The sequence below is a fragment of the Lepidochelys kempii genome, chromosome 14, assembly GCF_965140285.1.
Source record: "Lepidochelys kempii isolate rLepKem1 chromosome 14, rLepKem1.hap1, whole genome shotgun sequence".
NCBI classification, from domain to species: Eukaryota; Metazoa; Chordata; order Testudines; family Cheloniidae; genus Lepidochelys; species Lepidochelys kempii.
Window position 1 is genome coordinate 39,337,979 of NC_136393.1, and position 11,576 is coordinate 39,349,554.

General features: G+C 44.9%; 1 long non-coding RNA gene across 1 annotated transcript; it reads right to left on the bottom strand.

Moving 5' to 3' along the window:
• Positions 1-7,539: 7,539 nt before the first annotated feature.
• Positions 7,540-8,645, bottom strand: LOC144929477 (uncharacterized). Its single transcript, XR_013634709.1, has 2 exons — positions 8,598-8,645; positions 7,540-8,082 (listed from the first exon to the last, which is right to left on the bottom strand). It is a non-coding gene; the product is annotated as an uncharacterized LOC144929477 (long non-coding RNA).
• Positions 8,646-11,576: the final 2,931 nt, after the last annotated feature.

Here is an 11,576-nt window from a genome sequence, read left to right on the forward strand (position 1 = left end):
TATATTTTTTTCATACTAATTGTTGGGGTGAAATTTATCAAGCTTAGTGTCATCCCAATTTCTTTTTAGCAATAAATGAAATTCCTAAAGTCCATCAGGACTGAGGGGAGAATAACTGCACAGGTTGGGGGGAAGTGGACTGAAAGAGTGAGGAGTGGACAGTGGTTTGATCTCACACACACCCTTTCCCAAGTGCTCCAGTCAGCTTGAGGCAGTACTGGGGAGACGTTCTCTCTGCCTGGTAAAGGGCTTATGCAGATCACTGCCCCCTGAAGCAAAGGGGAACATTTGTAACATTTCTTTCCCTGTGCTGCTGGGGACGGGGGCTTGGCCCAGGGTAGAATTTCATTCTTCACCTTTTTCATTTATTAGAAGACAATTTCATGCTAAATACATTACATTTGCCACTGACTTTTACCTTTTATTTTAAGTAGACAAAGAAGCAAGGCCAATAGAAACAAACAAAACCACCAGGATCACACTCAAAGCCATCATCCAGGGATTCACCCCAGGGAAAAGGAACCTTCTTCAATGCTTACCCAGACAGTAGGCCATAGCGATCGTTCGCCATTTGGTCCGTTCCTGCACAACGGGAAAGGCTTGACAGCCTGAGAGTCCAACATCGGAACAGCCTTGATGAACCCATGGAATAGGGGGTCTACCTCTGGGCCGCCTTCACCCCTTGTTGGTGGAATTTTATCTTGGAAAAAGGAACCTGAGAAATAAAACTCCCAGGACTTGCATTAGTTTGGAAGCAGGGACAAAACTAATTTTTTTCTATTGTATGTGTGCAATAAGAGTGGAAGCATGGCCTCATCTACACTACATAAAAGTCCAGATACTGATTTTAAAAATGGCTCTAGGCAACACAGCTTTAGCATTGATTTATCTGTGAATGAACAGGACTAGTTTGATTCATTGGCATTCAGAGGTTCATAGAGCTCAGGGGCAAATTCTCTGCTCATAAGACCACATTGACTTCAGTGGAGTTATGTCTGCAAATATTTTGGCCTGCAGTGTTCAGCGACATTCAGGAATTGCCAAATTAATTAGAATATTTTTGCAACTCACTAGTTCCCCACAATATTTGGATGAATCATTATCACAATTAATCCAAACATTAAGTGAAGCAAATTAATCAGTCTTCACTTGCTGTTCTTGTGTTTTCAATGTTTAGGTCGCCGAGGCAGGGTGGGCATTTCAGACATGCCTACAGCATTCTCCATATGTGGCTTGTGCTCTGGTTTTGTGAAACTTGTGTAAGTCAGCTTAATAGTGACCTATATTCATTAGCATAAATCCATCAAGAACTGACTTAAACTAAATATATAGGCAACTCTGAAACTGAAATAAGAGTGTTCAGACAAGAGGTATTATCAGTAACTAAATAGATAGTCAGTGCAACTTTTGTGAGTAGACAAAAGCAAAGTGAGCGATGAGCCCAAGTTCCATGGAATGTCAACAGAAAGAGCACCACACAATTTGCATGACATTTCATACGGTGAAAAGATAGCAAACAAACCACAGCATCAGAATTACTACATTCTAGAAATCATTGAGAGGAAGATAGGTATGCAGGAATAAGCTGTTTCTATGCAGTGCTTAATCTGTAATGAAAGAGCTGCCGGGGCTCAAGCAATTGGAGAAATAGAGCTTCAGAATAGGTTTGTAGAGTTGGAAAATGAAGAAGGGGCTCAGCAGGTAGTCACTGAAGGTGACAGGGCAAGGAAGAAGAGAAGAGCGGTTAGTCCTATAGGAAAAGGGGAAGAGTTAATGGAGATTACACCAAATATGAGCCCCAGGAGGATACAGGATGGGTTAAAAAGGATTACAAGGGAGAATGGGAATGGAAAAAACTTGCAGCCAGAGGGAACAGGGGATAGACTGGAGAATAGCACCGTCACTAGGAAAAGGCAGGTCTATGTGATTGGGGACTCTTTACTGAGAAGAATAGATAGGCCTGTAACCAGAGCTGATCCAGAAAATAGGAGGGTGTGCTGTCTTCCAGGTGCTAAGATACGGGATGTAGACCTGAGGTTAAAAAGGATTCTAAAGGGAGCGGGAAAGAATCCCCTAATTATCCTTCATGTGGGAACAAATGATACGGCTAGATTCTCGCTGGAAAGTATTAAGGGAGACTATGCTAGGCTGGGGAGGACGCTTAAGGAAATTGAGGCTCGGGTGATCTTTAGTGGGATTCTGCCTGTTCCTAGAGAAGGGCAACAAAGGTGTGACAAGATTATGACTATCAATAGATGGCTTAGGCAGTGGTGCTATAAGGAGGGCTTTGGGATGTATGGCCATTGGGAGGCATTCATGGATAGAGGACAGTTCTCTCGGGATGGACTTCATCTGAGTAGGGAAGGAAATAGACTTCTAGGATGGAGGCTGGCACAACTGATTAAGAGAGCTTTAAGCTAGGAATTTGGGGGAGATGGTTGGGAGATGTCCAGGTAATCTCCACGCCAGAATTTAGCATAGAGTGGAAAGAAAATGAAGTAAGAGTGGATACAGCTGTAGGTAGGAGGAAGGGCAGTGTAGATACAAGTCTAATAGGTTATACTGGTAGTAAAATAACCGTGCCTAATAGGGTACAGAATGAGAGTGAGGCCAAACAGCAAAAATTAAGATGTTTGTACACTAATGCAAGGAGCCTAGGTAACAAAATGGAGGAACTAGAGTTACTGGTGCAGGAAGTGAAACTAGATATTATAGGTATAACAGAGACCTGGTGGAATAGTAGTCATGACTGGGCTACAGGTATTGAAGGGTATGTGCTGTTTAGGAAAGACCGAAATAAAGGTAAAGGTGGTGGAGTAGCACTGTATATCAATGATGAGATAGAATGTAAAGAAATAAGAAGCGATGAAATGGATATGACTGAGTCTGTCTGGGCAACAATTAAATTGGGGAAGAAAACTATTAGAGCCTCCCCTGGGATAGTGCTTGGGGTGTGCTATAGACCGCCGGGATCTAATTTGGATATGGATAGAGCCCTTTTTAATGTTTTTAATAAAGTAAATACTGATGGAAACTGTGTGATCATGGGAGACTTTAACTTCCCAGATATAGACTGGAGGACGAGTGCTAGTAATAATAATAGGGCTCAGATTTTCCTAGATGTGATAGCTGATGGATTCCTTCAGCAAGTAGTTGCTGAACCGACTAGAGGGAATGCCATTTTAGATTTGGTCTTGGTGAGTAATGAGGACCTCATAGAGGAAATGGTTGTAGGGGATAATCTTGGCTCAAGTGATCATGAGCTAATTCAGTTCAAATTAAATGGAAGGATTAACAAAAATAAATCTGCAACTAGGGTTTTTGATTTCAAAAGGGCTGACTTTCAAAAATTAAGGAAATTAGTTAGGGAAGTGGATTGGACTGAAGAATTTATGGGTTTAAAGGTAGAGGAGGCCTGGGATTATTTTAAATTAAAGCTGCAGAAACTATCGGAAGCCTGCATCCCAAGAAAGGGGAAAAAATTCATAGGCAGGAGTTGTAGACCAAGCTGGATGAGCAAGCATCTTAAAGAGGTAATTAAGAAAAAGCAGAAAGCATATAGGGAGTGGAAGAAGGGAGGGATCAGTAAGGAAAGCTACCTTATTGAGGTCAGAATATGTAGGGATAAAGTGAGACAGGCTAAAAGTCAAGTAGAGTTGGACCTTGCAAAGGGAATTAAAACCAATAGTAAAAGGTTCTATAGTCATATAAATAGGAAGAAAACAAAGAAAGAAGAAGTGGGACCGCTAAAAACTGAGGATGGAGTGGAGGTCAAGGATAATCTAGGCATGGCCCAATATCTAAACAAATATTTTGCCTCAGTCTTTAATAAGACTAAAGAGGATCTTAGGGATAATGGTAGCATGATAAATGGGAATGAGGATATGGAGGTAGACATCACCATATCTGAGGTAGAAGCGAAACTCAAACAGCTTAATGGGACTAAATCGGGGGGCCCAGATAATCTTCATCCAAGAATATTAAAAGAATTGGCACAAGAAATTGCAAGCCCATTAGCAAGAATTTTTAATGAATCTGTAAACTCAGGGGTTGTACCGTATGATTGGAGAATTGCTAACATAGTTCCTATTTTTAAGAAAGGGAAAAAAAGTGATCCAAGTAATTATAGGCCTGTTAGTTTGACATCTGTAGTATGCAAGGTCTTGGAAAAAATTTTGAAGGAGAAGGTAGTTAAGGACATTGAAGTCAATGGTAAATGGGACAAAATACAACATGGTTTCACAAAAGGTAGATCGTGCCAAACCAACCTGATCTCCTTCTTTGAGAGAGTAACAGATTTTTTAGATAAAGGAAACGCAGTGGATCTAATTTACTTAGATTTTAGTAAGGCGTTTGATACTGTGCCACATGGGGAATTATTAGTTAAATTGGATAAGATGGGCATCAATAGGAAAATTGAAAGGTGGATAGGGAATTGGTTAAAGGGGAGACTACAACGGGTCCTACTGAAAGGTGAACTGTCAAGTTGGAGGGAGGTTACCAGTGGAGTTCCTCAAGGATCAGTTTTGGGACCAATCTTATTTAATCTTTTTATTACTGACCTGGGCACAAAAAGTGGGAGTGTGCTAATAAAGTTTGCAGATGATACAAAGCTGGGAGGTATTGCTAATTTAGAGAAGGACAGGGATACCCTACAGGAGGATCTGGATGACCTTGTAAACTGGAGTAATAGGAATAGGATGAAATTTAATAGTGAGAAGTGTAAGGTGATGCATTTAGGGATTAATAACAAGAATTTTAGTTATAAGCTAGGGACGCATCAACTAGAAGTAACGGAGGAGGAAAAGGACCTTGGAGTATTGGTTGATCATAGGATGACTATGAGCTGCCAATGTGATATGGCTGTGAAAAAAGCTAATGTCGTCTTGGGATGCATCAGGAGAGGTATTTCCAGTAGGGATAAGGAGGTTTTAGTACCGTTATATAAGGCACTGGTGAGACCTCACCTGGAATACTGTGTGCAGTTCTGGTCTCCCATGTTTAAGAAGGATGAATTCAAACTGGAACAGGTACAGAGAAGGGCTACTAGGATGATCCGAGGAATGGAAAATTTGTCTTATGAAAGGAGACTCAGGGAGCTTGGCTTGTTTAGCCTAACTAAAAGAAGGTTGAGGGGAGATATGATTGCTCTCTATAAATATATCAGAGGGATAAATACCAGAGAGGGAGAGGAATTATTTAAACTCAGTACCAATGTGGACACAAGAACAAATGGATATAAACTGGCCACTAGGAAATTTAGATTAGAAATTAGACGAAGGTTTCTAACCATCAGAGGAGTGAAGTTTTGGAATAGCCTTCCGAGGGAAGTAGTGGGGGCAAAAGATCTATCTTGCTTTAAGATTAAACTCGATAAGTTTATGGAGGAGATGGTATGATGGGATAACATGGTTTTGGTAATTAAATATTCATGGTAAATAGGCCCAATGGCCTGTGATGGGGTTTTTAGATGAGGTAAGATCCAAGTTACCCGGGAAAGAATTTTCTGTAGTATCTGGCTGATGAATCTTGCCCATATGCTCAGGGTTTAGCTGATCGCCATATTTGGGGTCGGGAAGGAATTTTCCTCCAGGGCAGATTGGAAGGCCCTGGAGGTTTTTCGCCTTCCTCTGTAGCATGGGGCACGGGTCACTTGCTGGAGGATTCTCTGCTCCTTGAGGTCTTCAAACTACAATTTGAGGACTTCAATAGCACAGAGATAGGTGTGAGGTCTTTTTTAGGAGTGGTGGGTGAAATTCTGTGGCCTGCATTGTGCAGGAGGTCAGACTAGATGATCATAATGGTCCCTTCTGACCTAAATATCTATGAATCTATGAATTTTTTTACTTTCATAACTGATGCAGCGAGGCCAGAGGACTATGAACCGTCAAGCCTAGAGGTGCCGGGGCTCAGCCCTGCCAAGCCCTGGCACACATTAAGCACTGGTTTTATGGTTCTGTGATTTGGGTGAATATTTATTCTCAAAATTATGGGAGAGGATTTTTGTTTGTTTGCTTTTTGGGTGGGGGAGTAAGAGTTTCAGGACATTCAGAGTTAGATTAAATTTACATGAAACTCAAAACTCTGGTACACTGAATATTCAAAATTCAGGTAATCAGACTGCCTGAACTGTGACCCTGTTAAGATACCACTCTGCCATTTTCTTTGCTTGTATGCAGATTGTAAAATGTGCACCACGGATTCTTCAGTTCTTTGTTTCCTGTATTTTGTTTTGTTTCTGGTGGTGGTAATTTCAGTGTGGGGTTTGACTGGTAATTGACCTGCTACGTAAATTGTTGATTCCTTTTCTTGATTGAGAAAGGTATTACTGATCCAACAGTTTGAATGTTCTCTCATAATAACAGAATTTTCTGTTTCAAACAGGCCGTTATGCCCCAGGGATTTTGCTTCATAGATTGATGGTAAATGTTGCCCACTGAGATCGCTCCCTAGCACCTTGGGCTCTGGGTACCACCCAGATGACTGACAAACCACCCGGATCCCTCCACCCTGGTGATGCTCAATAGAGATGAGAGGGTTGAAGCCCAAACCTGTGTATATATACATACTATACATGTGGATATCCATGGGCATTTCATCAACATCAAACTGGGATGGTCAAGGAAGGTGCATGATGCATGCATCTTTAGGAACACTGGCCTGTACAGAAATCTGCAAGCAGGGACTTTCTTTCCAGAGCAGAAGATTCCAGTGGGGGATGGTGAAATGCCAATAGCAATCCTGGGAGACCCAGTGTACCCTTTATTCCAAAGGCTCATGAAACCTTAGATGGGAAATCTGCACAGCAGCAAAGAGTGCTTCAACAATAGGTTGAGCAGGTGCAGAATGACTGTACAATGTGCCTTTGGCAGATTAAAAGCATGCTGGTGCTGCCTTTATGGAATGCTAGACCTAAATGAGGAAACTATTCCCATGGTGATAGCAGCTGGGGGCATGCTCTATAATAGCTGTGAGGCTAAGGGTGAAATGGGGGAGTGGGAGAGGTTTAGGTTGGATATTAGGAAAAACTTTTTCACTAGGAGGGTGGTGAAACACTGGAATGCGTTACCTAGGGAGGTGGTAGGATCTCCTTCCTTAGAGGTTTTTAAGGCCAGGCTTGACAAAGCCCTGGCTGGGATGATTTAACTGGGAATTGGTCCTGCTTCGAGCAGGGGGTTGGACTAGATGACCTTCTGGGGTCCCTTCCAACCCTGATATTCTAGGATTCTAGGATTCGATGATAAATGTTTCCCACCGTGTGGAGCACGGAAGCGGATCACCTGGTGGCTTATTTTAAGCAGCCAGATACCAGGACTACTAGAGGAACATAACGGGAGGCTGTTGGAGTCAGGGAGGCTTTGAGACAACATTTTGACAATGAACCCCAGTCATGTGTATTTCTACACAGCACTCTGCCACGCTTTGTTAACTTGCTGCTTTGCATTAAAATTTTGATGATTCCTGACCAGGATTTGCAGTCAGCAAGTGTATAACTGTCAGCAGCGACCACCATGTGTCGGCGACAAATAAAGATTGGTATCTTTCAGAGTTTGTTTTTATTAAATAACAATTAACAACACACACAAAAGGATTGGTGGGAAGGGAGAAAAAAGCGTATGGCAGTACGCTCTCATAACTGTGTGTAAATCCAGCTATCGTTTGGGAAAGTGTCCAAAGGGATGGATGGAACGGCACACAGAGATGTTCTGGGATGTTGCAAGGAATGCGGGGGAGGAGTTTGGGGAAGGCATGGAAAGCAGTTCTGTAATGGCTGGTGAGGGAGCACTCATGTGTTCTGCCTGGAGCATGATTAGGGACCTCAACATTGCTGTTTGCTCCTCCATCATTTTTATCATCCACTCCTGGCCCTTTACAATGTGTTCCTTGCTCTCCTTTCTGGCCTCCCTGTGAGTTTGAATTATTTTTCCTTTAAAGTCTTTGTCCACTCCCTGTATCCTCTTTTTTCAGCCTCAGAGGATTGGAGCACTTCTCAGAACATGTCCTCCTTGCTGCACCTTGGTCACTTCCTTATTTGGTGGAGGTGCTCCCCCAGTGTGTAGGAAGATCCCCTGAAGGCCAAATCTATAGAAACACAAGAAACAATTCACAGAAGCATGATTTTTAGTTCACGCACAGCACTGAACTAGGTGTTTTTTTAAAGGGATCACTGCAGGTGTCTAGGGACAATATTGCTAATTCAGCCACCATTTTCCACAGGTGGGGGTCATAGAAGCCAATATCTCACTCCTGAGGGTAAGCAAGGATGCAAGGGTGCATCTCCTACAGGCATGGGATTCCAGACCCACTCGGCTGGGCCTGATGCTCACGGGGAGGGAGCTTGAGAGGGAGGTGAGGACCTTGTATTCCCCATCCTTCAGACACATTGTCCAGTATCCATTCCCAGGTGTGAGTCTGACTGGCCCCTTCCTGCTCACAGATTCTCTACAAACTCCCAGAGTCCAGCCTGTCTTGTCTCCCACCTCCACCTCCCAGTAACACCTCCCGTCCATAAATCCCTCAGCACCCAGGACAATGGGAAAAGTATCAAATCTCTTAGGATTATCGGGAAGATCCTGTGGGGTATGTCCATCTCTCACATGTTTAAGATCCTCAGACCAGGATGAGCCAGGGATTTGATGTGTCTGGATCCAGAGTCATGTTCACTGGGGAGAGAGTCACAGAATCAGTGCCAGGGTCGGGGGCTGGTCACTAGGATGAAAGGGAAATTAACCTTCATTCCCATTAATCACTGTGTCATGGGGCCCCCATGCAATGCCAGGAGGAAGGATATGCCCCAGGGGTGGGAGGGGAACCAGAGAGTTGTGGGGAGGAGCAAGTGTGAGGGGGTTGGGATCAAAGGCTGGGAGATGGTTGGGCAAGGGAAAGGATTTCCACCCACAGGAAGGAGGGACAAGCACCAAAGGGACAGAGAGGATTGAGGGATGGTGCGGGTGTCAGGGGGGCTATAGGGGACAAGGGGAGATGTAGTCACTGCGGGGCAAAGAGCAGGAGAGGGAAGGTGCCTGAGGAAGAGGAGGTGAGGTAACGGGGAGGCACCAGAGGGACAGAGGATGTTGAGGGGAGGGGCCTTCATGGGGAAGAAAGTGGTTGAAGGAAGAGCCAGGTATCAAGACGGCAGAGGGAAGGGGCTTGCATCAGTGAGGCAGAGGGGGTGAGTAGAGAGCCAGATGTTGGGGGTGAGGGAAGATGCAGGTATCAGAGGGTGTGGTGGGGCAAGCGGAAGAACAGGCATCAAAAGGTGGAAAAGGCAGGTATCAGTAGTAAGAGGGGGGAAGAGGGAAGGGACAGGCCACATGGGAATAGAGGCAGAGAAGAGAGGAGTGGGACAGTCACCTGGGGAGAAAATGGGGGCAAGGGAAGCCCTGGGCACCAGAGGATAAAGGAGTGGTGAGGAAAGAGGTGGGCACCCAGGGTTAGAGGGGGGCAAAGGAGAAGGGTGGGCACCAAGTGGGCAGATAGGGAGAAAGAGAGGGGCAGGCCCAGTGGGGCCTGAGGGGGGACAAGGGAAGGGGTGGGAACCACTGAGGCAGAGGGCAGCGAGAGGATGTAGCTGATCTGCAACTGCTAGCAGCCAATATCTCTGATGATGGGACACTAGATGGGGAGGACTTTGAGTTACTACAGAGAATTCTTTCCCAGGTATCTGGCTGGTGGGTCTTGCCCACATACTCAAGGTCTAACTGATCCCCATACTTGGGGTCAGGAAGGAATTTTCCCCTGGGTCAGACTGGCAGAGATCTGAGGGATTTTCACCTTCCTCTGCAACATGGGCATAGGTCACTTGCAGGTTTAAACTAGTGTAAATGGTGGATTCTCTGTAAACTTGAAATCTTTAAATCATGATTTGAGGACTTTAGTAACTCTTCCAGAGGTTAGAGGTCTATTTCTGGAGTGGGTGGGTGAGGCTCTGTGGTCTGCAATGTGCAGGAAGTCTGACTAGATGATCATGATGGTCTCTTCTGACCTTTGAGTTTATGAGTAAAGTAGATCCCAGCAAGGGACTTTTGTTTCAGATTTTTCAGATTACATGGAGTTATTTAAGTAGTGCCGAAGAGGGTAAACTGAGGCAAGGTACTTGCAGGGCCACCCTGAGGCAGCTGAGTGGAGTACTTAAATGTGCTTCCCCTGACTATATGGTATCAGAAGTGGAATCTGAGATCCCATTCCACCAAGAACGGATGACCAAGCAGCATGGCACAAGCACTTCCATGATGGTGGGACATTCACTCTCTCAAGGTAGTGTCAGGAGGGCAGCATCAACTATGGGAGTTCCAGCTCCCATATTTCGAAGAAACTAAGCAACCACAGTGGTGCCTCAAAGAAGGTCAGTGATTTGAAAGAGTCAGCCACCACAGACAACCACAAGAGAAGAAAGCACAGGACTGGTCCAATATTAGGTACCGACCGTGGGCAAGATGGGCAAATAAGATGGGGTTGGCCCCCAGAAACCAGGATGCTGAGACTGGCCTGGTTTCCCAGAAGAGTCAGAGAAGAGGGGAGTTCCAGGTTATTAAATACGTCCTGCCATGGGGAAGTCATGCCATCCTGCCATGGGGAAGTCAGGCCTAGCTACTGTCATGTCAAAACTGACGACTGTAGGAATCCCTTTTTGCTCCAGGAAGAGTGACCCCTTCATGGGTTTGTTTCAAATGTAGGGAAAGGGACATGTAAAATACTGCTTTCCTACAAGAACTCTGGATTTTGGAAAGAAGGGGTGTTGCTATGGGGCAGTAAGAATTTCTAATACTGGGCAAAATGAATAGCTAAGAAAGTAGGTCCTGGGGTATAAGCTTCAGGGGAAGAGGCCAGCCAAGGGTTTCAGACTTCGCTCCGCTTACCAGGGGTATCTTAAGTTCACTCCCAGATTCAAAGTTTGGGAGTTTGGGGAGACTGAGTAGCTCCCTCCAGAAGTCTGAAAGGACTCCAGTAGAAAAAGGTGCAACAAGAAGCTCTAGAGAACAGCAGGCTCTCTGGGCCAGGGCAGCTGGGGAGAAGGCTAAATGTGATTCAAAAGTTTTGGTGGTCTCGAGAGATGGGTGTTATAAGAACTCTGAGAGGGATATTTAACAGGTATGTAATTAGCAGGCCCACGTGTGGACTTTCTCATAGAAACTGGCCAAGCAATGGGAGCAAACCCAGTAACCAGTGGACAGGCAGAAGGAGCTACTCACAGGGCAGGAGAGAAGCCATCTGGTTGTGAGTAAGAAGAGTAAATGAGTCAAGGCTCTGAAGAAGGAACATGGCATTCAGCAGAAGAAATTCTGCTCTAGCTTCCAGAAGCCCAGCAGTTGAAGATAAAGCTCCAACACCCGTGTGAGCCAAGTACCGGGGAGATTATTCAAATGTAGGAGAAACTCACAGCTGCTGAATGTACCAAGTGCCAGGCACCACACCACAGGGATGAAGTGGCAAATGCAATTGTCAATACCCCTTGTCAAGGATCCCTGGTCCTAAACAAGAAGAAACACCTGGAGCCCTGAATAGTTCAGCCAAGAGAGGAGCAAAGCAACAGGGAGACGGCAAACAAGAGTCTCAAGACAGCCAAACTGCAGGCT